We start from the raw sequence: 12270 nt of genomic DNA, 5'->3' as shown, positions 1-12270 counted from the left end.
CAAGTAAAAGTTAACCATGTGTTAGGTTGTGCTTGTTATTAAGAATGTATAGAATGGTTTCTTACAAATCTTCTTATTGAATTGATCAAAGCAGCAAATTCTGTTAGGCTCTTCTTATGCTTTCATGTACAATTTACTTTGTAAGATTTTTTTTCTCTGTGGTATTGGGAAAAATTATTCAGCCAAGTACCTCATACTGTGCTATTGATGAAAATAATTTATGTGAATCATGAATTCTTTTGTGTGGTTTGTCAGCACTTCGAGTCCTTCAGTGTGAATGAATGTTTGTTAAATCCCACTGCTTTCTTTTCCACAAAAGGGAAAAACAAATTTAAAATCAAATAAAAATTCAGGTATGAAATAAAAATGCAAAGCTGCTCCTCAAAGTAAACTTTCTACTTTTCTTCTGTGATGAAATAAAACATAGGTTTCTGCATATTTTGTTTTGTTTTTGTGAAATAATGATATGAAGTGAAGTCGTCTTGGTATGATTTTGTCTTTTAACTAACAGTAGCTGTAAATGCAGTCACTGGAGTATTTGTCTTTGAAGCTTCACTATTAAAAACACGGAGATACTTCTAGTACAAAGAGCTGTACCTATGCACCCACCTGACTGTCTATCTATATTGTTTTAAAGTGTATTATTCATAAATAAAATGCTAAATAATTTATCTCCATCTGTGCAGCTGAATTTTACGACCGTATTACTCTGTAACTGTCAGATTTGTAAGTTAATGTGCGTGCTCTAGAAGCTAATCCAGGGAAATTTGACATAAATTTCTTTAAAACAAAAATGCCTAGGGAGGCAATGTTTTAAACAAGTACTCAGTAATACTTAATTGCATTATCTGTCCAGGAAGATATTTGAAGACTGTATTACAGAATGAGGCTTCACTAAATGCACTTCCACTAACACGTGTCTTTAATTACAGAAAGGGCATGCAAATCAATGACTTTGATTTTCTCCCAAATTAGAAATTTTGCATCCACCTGCCTCTTCCAGTGCTATTTACTGAATTCTTCCATGGGTTGAGACAATTTTGGATATATTCTTAATATTTCAGTTAAAATATGTGCTATGGCCTAAATTAATTCTTTGAACCTTAATTGCTATAAACAAGCACATTTGTGTGTTTGTATGAAATTGGGCAGTTTTAAAACATAAGAAAATGCAGCTAGCAAGCCTCAAAACTTTCCCATTTTCTTTCAGAAAAATTAAAAGCTTATTTGCATGATTTTCTATACTCAGCAGAAGTGCACTGTGAATGGAAATACAAATGGTTTAATTTCAGCAGGGAACTTTTATATATACTAAATAAGTCTGTGTGTCATCCTCTTTGATTACGTGGAATTTTTATCTACTTGGGCATTTACATAAATAGCATATAGAGTGAACACTACTGTGAGGTAAAACTGTGTAGTTACACATAGTAATTGATTATGTTTTCCTTTCCCTGAGAAACTAAACCAGAACCTTTTGATGTTCAGAGGAGACATCCTTTACCTTTTTTTTGGCAGAAGCTTCCAGCAAGCAGTAGGCAATCAACTGTATTCAGAAACTACAGAAGTAAACTCAAGGAGTGTGGCTTTGCTAAATGCAAATGTGTACTTACAACACTTACATGTCTCTTTGGCAGATACTTTATGGGGACTCATTTTCCTCCTGAGCTTTCTCTCTGGTACTACCACAAGATCGCTTCTGTATACCATCTAAATATCCACTGTGGTTTTAACATGAGAAACTTGTCAGCTTGAGAAGTTAACACTAAATGTGTTTACAGTAGCTTATAGTTTTTGAGTAAGCTTGTTTTCTGCAATCTCTTTCATTACTATAATTTATATGTATGGTATTTTAAATCCATGTTGATTAACACCTATACTAAAACCATACTAGTTTTGTTACATAACTTTTTTTTTCTTCTCTGTGCCCCAAAGTACTGCAAAAGTGAAAACTGATAATGCACATGGCACTGTGAAGGATATTCAGAAATAAGAACAATTTTACAGAAAATCAGAAGGGAAGAAGAGGAAAATTTGAGTCCTGTTGGTTTCACTAATGGAGCAAACTCCTAAATTTCCTCCTCTTTTCTCTCTACTCCTACATCATTGAATTCTTTCTGTCTTTTCTCTGCTTCCAGGGAAACAGTCACAAGTTATAAATGAAATTTTCTTCACTGATGGCTTCAAATAGGCTTTGGATCAACTGTCAATATGTCTGTTTTGGTTTATACATGATATACCAATTGATTTTTACTGCCGTTTTTGACCTTCCTATATCTAAAGCCACAATAAGCTCCCAGGAAAAAATGTTACCGGTATTTTTGTATCTGTGTAATAATTGAACAGGGACTTTAAGAGTGCCACATCAGACAAGGGCATTCACTTTTGATCAGTTCCTCTGATGGTCAAAATTTTCCTTGACGTTTCCCCAGACTGTCTTATGAGCTCGTCCAGTGAAGCCCCACCAGGTTTATTAGGGATCTGGAGAACATGATATATGAGGAGATGGTGAGAGAAATGGGTTTGTTCAAGCTGGAAGAGAAGGTTTGAGGAGCTGGGAAACTTACTGCTGTCTTCAACCTAATGTGAAGGTAGTAGATGGAGGCAAGGCACACCCAGACTCTTTGTGGAGGTACATAGTGATAAGACAAGAAAGGAAATTCCAACTAGATATAAGGAAAAAAAATTCTCACAGGAAGAGGTTGCCCAGAAAGGCTGAGGAATCTCCATCCCTGAAGATATTCAAAACTTCGCTGAACAAGGCCCATAGCGTCACCACACAATTGGATCTACTTTGAGTTGAGGGTTGGACTAAATGATTTCCAGATCTCCCTTCCAATGTGATTTATCCTATATTTCTAAATTTACTTCCAGTTAAAATGATAAATAGCATTTTCATTTTGTCCCAGTTGATTTCGATTTCATATTCTCTTTAACTGCGAATGCCATCGATATTTGTATTTTCCAACTTCATTCTTTTACCAAGAGCCCACCATCATTCCATGAGCTTGTATGAAGTTCACAAAGTCAATGCGTTTCTATTTCTTCACTTGCCATCCGTGCTAGGATAAACGAACGGTGAGCAGCAGTGCTTCTTATACGTATGGTTGTATGAAGCCCTATCTAAAACAGATAAAGTGCCAGAGAAACCTCACAATCTTTATGTTGAGAAAGAGAGAATTGTAGAGTATATGTATATATGAAATGTAGTGCCATTGGGGACCATAGGACCTGCAGTGATACAATGAACCTGTTCGTTTTAAAAATTGTTCGTACTGCATTCTGTTATTACATGAAAATAATTGAAAAGTTTACTTTTTCCTCTGTCTTATCACTTATATTTCTGTGAGCCTTTATAACAAGGTTTTAAAAACACTTGTACACAATCAATATCTCTCTTAAAATCAATATAATGCATCAAATTAAGCCTTTTTAAAACACAAAGAAGTCTCTTTTAATGCTATAGAGAATAATCAGTAAATTGTTTGTGATTATAATTTACACATGTGCCTGAATATAAATCTAAATACTATAAATTAATCCTTTTCATATTCCTGGTAGCTTATGAATTTTTTTTCTACTGCCTCATTTATAGACATCAGCTGCGTGATTGACAATGTTAATTGTAGTGGAATTTATGTCAGACACAAGCTTTTCTCTTGGAGCCTTGGAGTCAACGTTTATAGTCACTACACAACTTTTGAAATGCATGAGGGTAATGTGATTTTATACTTCGTCTTTGCAAGGGCTAGAGGAGCACTGTGTTGTAGTACCAGAGCCAGTGTTTTAAACACTTGCTTTCAAAAAAACTGGTAATGATAGTGTAGTCCTTCATCTTAATGAATACACAAGTTAGAAGTGCAAATGGAAGTGTGTCTTTGGATTATAGCTGTCAAAAAATTATGCTTTGGTTTTATTAAAGCATCCAGAAACAGAATTTTGGGCAGCTGCATGTGTTTCCAGATGCAAGTTTAGTATAATGTTTAGTATAATATTTGTTCTTTCCTCTTCTGTGATATTTCCCCATGCCATGTTCTGGTCCTTGAGTGTTTGGATTTATTTGTGCTACTTGTTTCTCTAAACTGCAACTCCCTGAAGGAAAAAATTCGTGTGTTCATCAGAGAAAACTGTTTTATTAAATGTCTCTCTATCGTTAGAAAGTACTTGTACTGTTTTTACTTAAAGAACTCCCACACATGTGGCAGATTAAAAAAATGGGTAAAGTCCACGCTGATGGGTTTTATTAGGCCTAGATGTTGCAGTTTGTTGCTGTGTTGGGCTGACAAAATACAATGCCACTAGAGTCTGCAAGAGTTGCAATGAATGGCATTCAGGAAATGTTTTATCAAGTTTTTGTGCATCCTACCGTTAACTGTATTTAGTGGGTTTTGGTATATCAAACCCACTGTCTTCTAGCTCTTGGGATTCTTTGGCCTCAAGCTTTGTTTAAACTTGGGCAAGTTTTTTTTTTTTAAATGCATCAAGTAAAACAAAAGAAAAGAAAACAAAAAAATGCCCCATGGCATTTTTTACATACTCCTAGTATTACAGGATCTTTAAATGGCACGGCTAATTTCAGCACTGATTTTTTATAAATAAAAAAAGTTTGATAGTTCCTGTAGTTGTGCAGAGAGGTTTCACGGCGCAAATGACTCTTCAAATTGAAGAGTCTGCCATGGTGTTCCATTTCACTGGAGCACATCTATTCTGCTGTCTGCTGGTCTTTAGAAATTGCAGTCTGAGCCAGCATTTGCACATTTAAAGCTCTTCACAATGTCAAGGAAAATTTTGTCTGATGTTCATGGCTACTTCCCAATGGACCACCTTTTCTGCTGAATTTATCCATCATCTTGTCCATCTATTACTCTTTATTGCCAGCCTGTGCAGATGCCAAAGCACTCTGCTTAGGAAAGCTACTATTTTCTTCCCTTTTTTAAAAACATTTGAAAATTGCCAGGTTACTCTTGTGTCTTCTTGATCTACACCACGAAGGAGGCAGTTGGACTGTGAGGAAGTGAGAAGGAGCAGTAACCAACTACTGTCTCTGTGGCAGCTATTGCTCTCAAAGTGATCTGCCAGCCTGACTCCATAAGCACTTTCCAGCCCAACTGAAGGTGGAGTGAGGGCGGCAGTCCATTAGATACAGTCCATTAAATATAATTAAGCAGTATATTTATTTTCTGATCTTTTCTGCCTCCTTTCTTACTTCATGCTTCTTTGTATTGTGGCATGGGAAGTCATTGGTGCTAAGATGATAGACATTTACTCAATAATTCTTTTACTCATGATTATTTCTTCATTAGTGTATTCACTCTAAAAATCAGATATCCTGGCTGACGGAAATAGTATTGGATAAATCCCATTGCCTGATAGCATGTGGATAATTACAGTCTGAATTTTTTACTTCACCTAGGACTAATTTAATCCTTTCAGAGTTTGGATGTGGAACGTTGTTAAAAAAAAAGTTGTAGAGAAAATAGAAAAGCTGGAGATCTACCATGCAAATTAGGAAGGAGAATTTAGCATTTTAATTATCTTAGAGTTAGAAAGTTAAATAGAAAATAAAAGGCTTCAGACTGTTTGTTTGTTGGTTTTAATAACTTTTAGCAAAATATGTAAGAACTACCATCCACGTTATAATATTTATTAAATGAAGCAATTAATTTAATTTCTCATTAGGTTTACGGAACTCTCTGTTTACTTATAATTTATAAAAATTCTCTCCCTAATCTATTTTATCTATAAGCACAATTAATTTTCTTAAGTAAGTATTTAGCTTTGGCTCATAGTATTTAAAGACACTTATTGGCCTTTCACTCAACTTTTCAGTTTGATAACCATTCTATTGAGCAACATACAGACGGATTTTTCATGAAATATATTTATCTAAAAAATCATGAGTCTTTTAAATTTGTGGATATATTCAGAACAGCCTAACAGCCTATCTTCAGCTTCCCTACTGTAACTGAAACTTGAAAATTTTTTATCAATTTTTTAATATTATCCAGAAGTTAGCTAACAGAGTTCTCTTTGGGTTGTTTTTTGTTCTTTCTTTGGGTTTTTTTTGATGGGTTTTGTTTGTTGTTTGGTTTTTTTTTCTTAAGTCAGAGTGTAATCATACAATCAAAATTCATACACAGCCTTACACTGTACTGGGCCTCTCCAAGATCTGTTGGAGGTCACTGATTTTTTTTAAATTGTTCATCTGTGTGTGCGTGCTTAACGTTGCCTATGAAACTGTTGGCTGCAAAAGTTGTTCGTTAAGTAAGACAGCTTAGAAAACTGAACACAGTAACAAAAAGAAAGCAAAGAAAAAATGATAGAAGTTAAGACATTTTCACTGTTCATTGTTTCTAGTGTCCTGGTTCCAGCTGGGATAGAGTTAAATTTCTTCCTAGTGCTGTGTTTTGGATTTAGTAGGAGAAGACTGTTGATAACACATGGGTGTTTTTAGTTGTTGTTAAGTACCCTGCTAGTCAAGGACATTCATCTTCCATGCTCTACCAAGCACACGAGCGGCTGGGAGGGAGCATAGCCAGGACAGCGCGGGTGGTGAGCAATTGCATTGTGCATCACTCACTTTGTATATTCTATTATTATTATTATTATTATTATTATTATTATTATTATTACTACTACTACTATTACTATTACTGTTATTATTATTATTTTCCCTTTTCTGTTCTATTAAACTGTCTTTATCTCAACCCATGTGTTTTTCTCACTCTTACCCTTCCGATTCTCTCCCCGTCCCACTATGGGGGGGGAGTAAGCGAGCGACTGCGTGGTGTTTGGCTGCCTGCTGGGTTAAACCACAACACTAGAAACAGAATTTTAGAATTGCTTAATGAAATAAATGACATAAAATGTTTAAAAAAATCAAAATATCTTCGGAGAAATAATATTTGATTAAAATCTCTCAGTGAACTATTTATTATAATGGGAGAAAATCACCCAGAAGAATGGAAGCAACCCTTCTGAATTTGTCTTATTTTGAAATGAATAGATCATCAACATAATTCTTGTCAAATAAACAGCTTCTGAATACTTATTTTTTAGAAAAGCTTAACTTTTGTCTGTATTATAGCACTTGCTAAATCCAGCTACCTGTTTGGAACTATTTTATTTTCCTTGCTTTTTCCCTGCCAAAGGACACAAGTTAATCTCTGACTTTCTTGTGTTAAGACAGAAGGATATTATACAGACAGTTAGAGGATGATATACGTTGTTCGTTTTTAGTTTTATTTTTATCTCGGATACATGTAATTTGATGTTTATTTTTGTCTATTGCTAAAATGTGTGCTCATCAAATTTGGTATTATTTTCTTTGTCTTTATTCATTATTATGCTGGTCCCTCACTGAATCCAGCATTTTTCCATTTACTAAGACATTAAAAATACTTTCATTAAAAGAAAACTAGGTAGGCGGAAGGGGGACACCAATTTGGCAGCACTTCACAGTAAATAGCAGTAGTTCAACTGCAGTAGTTACCAGTGAATTGATGTGTGATTTTCTAATAAAGACAAACGAAGACATCATGATGATAAATTCTTTATCCCCTAATTAAAAATACCAGCTAATGAATGCAAAAGTGTTGCTGTTAATTTTGAATTTGTCAGTGTGTCATATATTTTTAATTATATTAGTAGAACAAGAAAATGCAGAAAACCAGAGATTTTTAAACATATTCAACATCATTCTTTAAGGCCCATAATCTGAAAAAATATATATGAGTAATATTCCTGCCAGTAAATCTGGAGTAAAACTATTTTTCTCCGATAGGACTAGAGAATGCAAGACTAAGTAAATTAGAAACCATCTGTGAGCTAAATATCACGCATTGACACAGGCTGAACTTTAAATATGCATGTAAGCAATGAAGTCTGAACTAAAACTAAGTGTTGGATGATAATTGCTGGTGTAGAAAACAGTGGTAAATGAAACAGGAAGGAAAACACAAACAGCACCTGTATGTTTACCTTATTATTAATTTCATGGGGGTCACAATATTTACTTTTCCCTATGTTTAAAACTTCAGTGCAGAGGCTATTAGAACATATCACCTATACAGAATTTATTAGAGCACAGGCTGTTACTGCAGGAGCAGATTTTTGAATGACTTAAAAAAATTAAGGTTGATGTTTTAACATAAATCTTTTAGGACTGGTTTCTCCTTTTGGAAGTTATTTGAAACCAAGCACTAAAATGGGTTTGTATTAGCTTCAGATGGAACGCTATCTTAATTATTTTCATCCATAGGTTTCAATTCATGGAATTAATTAAAGAAGAATTGGAAATCTTCAGTCTTACATTTCTTTTCTGAATTTCATCAGCCTGATATTTAGGTACTTATTTGTGTTTCTGGAGAGAAGTGTGAAAAATGTATGTATGCTTGCTTCAGAAGTATACAAAAGGTTTGTTTCCCGTTTTTGTCCCCTTAACCATATAGTATTTTTAATTGTATTAGAATTGTGGAGGCAGTAAGATGTCCACTGAAACAAACCCTTCATGGATAACATATGTTAAGATTTCATGCCTATTGATCAAAGGAATACAATCATATATTTTCAAAAAGAATTTTCAGGATGCAGTGAATAATTGTGTGAAGAGGCTTCTAGCATGAATTTTCTGTCCATCAAATACTGTGTAGATCCTGTTTTGCATCAGAACTAATTGCCTTGTTTTAGATCTGATTGGGATGGGAATTATTTTCATTGCACTATATCATTAAAAAACATTAATGTATGGCATTTTACTTGCTGTCAGTGTGTTTTCAAAACTGGAACTCCTAAAAATATTGCTATGCTTGAAAGTAACCTAGATAGTGTTTAATTAAAATGACTGTTGCAACATATGAGAAGATTACAATTACTGTATTTTCACTTTTATACTTCTCCTGTGGCTTTCATCCATTAGCCTTTCTGGTTTCCAGGCAACCCTGGTTCATTCTGTCCCAAATGAGATGTTGGTACACTTTGTCCTTTTCCAGTCTTTTGCTTCTCAAGAATATTCACATTGTTATGACACCTTCTTACCTCATTTTTATATTCAAGTTTAACATTATCTCTTTGTTAATTGTGACGATGGGCAAATGAGAAACTAAAATAATTTATGTCATCTGTAATTAATACTGTATTCTACTAGTCATGCTTTGTTAATAATGTTTTGTTACACCACTGATTTCAAAAGCAGATTCCTAGAATGTATGGATCAAGTTTTGTAAAGTGGAATCCCTTCCTTCTCCTTTGTACAGATGATCTTTCTTGTTCAGGCTGTTCTATAGAACTGCAGATGCTAAAGGTTTATCAGTGAACAACTTAGTTCTAACACACTGTTTCTTCAAGGCAATTCCAAACTTCTGGCTTCCTCAACATCTATGGCACCATTCAACATCTCATGATTTATTCATAAGATGTCTCATCTCACTACTCGACACATGAGATGGTCCTCAACGTGTATGGCACTACTGAACACACAGAAAAATTTTCTAGTCTTGCACCTATGGAAATTAAGGGAAAAATACTTTTTTTTATTTAATTGGATAGGTTATTCTGTCCAGAACACAATAATTTACAATTTCCTCTGTAAATTTTATAGCTAGTTCTGACTTTAGTAATTAGCACTTTTTTAGTAATTTGACATAACCTCTTTATTGGCTTTAGTAATTTGACATAACCTCTGCCTGCTTAGTCTATTGTGTTGTATTTTTCAAGACCTAGGACACTGATGAAGTTTGAGTAAACTTTTCAAAACTAAGTGAAACTAAGTAAACCAATGTTTTCAAAAGAAAATAGATATTCAAACTATTAGCTGGTATGAATATTAAACACCACACTGTTAAGATACAGAGTGGTGTTGATCCTTTGTTATGTTCTTCGAGGAAAAAATAAATTAAAAAATATACCTTAGAAATGATCATGAGCTATAAAACTAGCTTACATATTTGCACAGAAGCAATGGAGTAATACAGCAGCATCAAAGTATATATTATTTCCAATTTATTGCATCTTTTCTATTTTAAGAACATACAATACATGTCAGAGTAAAACCAGCTATATATTGTAATTTTGCTCAGTCTATCTGTCGCTTCCTTAATTTACAAAATGTCAGCCTAAATTTTCAGTGAAAGTTGATATTGTATGTAGACTCAAACTAGACAGGCTAATAATGAAGCTGCAATGAGCAGAACTGTAACTATGTGAACGGGTTGATTTAATAAGGTTAACATCTGTCACTTTCAGCAAGTTTAGCATTAAGACCCTACATATCAAGATCCTGTTGCCAGGCTCAAGATTAGTTGCTAGTGAGAAATACCAACAGGAAATGTCAATGTCTTTGGCATCTGTTTCAAGTAAAAAAAAAGTTCGCAAATGGTGTTATTTGTCTTTACTGGTGACATAATGGATATTACAGGAAGAAGTAATATTTCTAAGGTTCTTCAGCAATCAGTGGAACCGGAAAACTTCCAACATGACAAGTTCAGCCAAGCCGGCATGGAGTGCCTTTAGCAGAGGGTGTGCAATACCAGAATAGTACTGTTTCCTTAAGGCCTCTGAGTAGGCCTTAAGGAAAAATATGCATTTTAAAAACAAATATTTTAGTTTTACTTTCCTTTTTTCTCTACCTATTTTCATGTTTTGTTTTATGCAAAAACAGGAGTAATGATGATCCTCTGTTGGCTTGATCACTCCTAGCTCTACTCAATTTCTCCCTTGAAATAATAAAGGTAGAACACTGGAAACGAGTCATGCAAAATAGGATCTATAACTAGCATTTCATCTGCATTGCACTGTCTATTTTGTATATTTTTCGGACAGATCATGGTAATGCTTTCCTTTGTGTGTTCACTCACAAAATCCGAGTGACTATAACTTGCAGATGACAGTTTCTGTATAAAAGGTATAGCAAAGCATCTTCTGAGGCTGCTTTTATTTTACTACTAATCACAATTTAATGAAAGTTTTAGCAAAAAGACATTACATTTCCTACAGCTTAACTACAGGAATCCTCTAACAATTGCATCATTCACTCTATTTAGAAGTCTAATGATTTAACTTAGATTTCAATTTACATAACTTATGCAGTTTACTTCTTATCCTGCCCAAACATGGATGCTGGGGCTCAGTTTTTTCATCTTCATTTTGAGGGATAGTTTCTCCCATTTTTACCAAATCTGTCCTTGAGATTGTGGAAGGAGAACTCTCCACATTGAGGCTTAACTCTAATTGTTGCAATGTCTCACGTCTTCTTTTTGGCCATCTTTTTTTTATATTGTTTATATACTGTTTATATACTTGGTGATACATGAGTGAGAGTTGGCTGGGCTGAAGGGATAATGACATGGTAATCTAACGAGGAGCTCTTTCCTACTGCTAAGCAATATGACAGGAACTCCCCCTGCTAAATATAATCATAGAATCATAGAATCATAGAATAGTTTGGGTTGGAAGGGACCTTTAAAAGCCATCTAGTCCAACCCCCCTGCAATGAGCAGGGACATCTTCAACTAGATCAGGTTGCTCAGAGCCCCATCCAACCTGACCTTGAATGTTCCAGGGATGAGGCATCTACCACCTCTCTGGGCAACCTATTCCAGTATTTCACCACCCTCATTGTAAAAAATTTCTTCCTTATATCTAGTCCAAATCTACCCTCTTTTAGTTTAAAACCATTCCCCCTTGTCCTGTTGCAACAGGCTCTGCTAAAAAGTTTGCCGCCATCTTTCTTATAAGCCCCCTTTAAGTACTGAAAGGCTGCAATAAGGTCTCCCCGAAGCCTTCTCTTTTCCAGGCTGAATAATTCCAACTCTCTCAACCTTTCTTCATAGAGAGGCATTCCATCCCCCTGATCATTTTTGTGGCCCTCCTCTGGACCCACTCCAACAGGTCCATGTCTTTCTTGTGCTGAGGGCCCCAGAGCTGGATGCAGTACTCCAGGTGGGGTATTACCAGAGCAGAGTAGAGGGGCAGAATCCCCTCCCTCGACTGCTGGCCACGCTTCTTTTGATGCAGCCCAGGATACAGTTGGCCTTCTGGGCTGTGAACGCACATTGCTGGCTCATGTCCAGCTTTTCGTCCACCAGTACCCCTAAGTCCTTCTTGGCAGGGCTGCTCTCAAACCCTTCATCCCCCAGCCTGTATTGATGCTGGGGGTTGCCCTGACCCACGTGCAGGACCTTGCACTTGGTCTTGTTGAACCTCAAGAGGTTCACACGGGCCCACTTCTCGAGCTTGTCCAGGTCCCTCTGGATGGCATCGCATCCCTCAGGC

At 35.4% G+C, this 12270-nt stretch overlaps 1 protein-coding gene across 1 annotated transcript in view; it reads left to right on the top strand.

Moving 5' to 3' along the window:
- CSMD1 (CUB and Sushi multiple domains 1) overlaps window positions 1-12270 on the top strand; it is a 1311413-nt gene that overhangs the window by 642755 nt on the left and 656388 nt on the right. The gene's annotated exons all lie outside the window — the stretch shown is intronic.

Source organism: Calonectris borealis, chromosome 3 (genome assembly GCF_964195595.1).
Source record: "Calonectris borealis chromosome 3, bCalBor7.hap1.2, whole genome shotgun sequence".
Lineage (NCBI taxonomy): Eukaryota > Metazoa > Chordata > Aves > Procellariiformes > Procellariidae > Calonectris > Calonectris borealis.
This window is presented reverse-complemented; position numbering and strand designations above follow the sequence as displayed.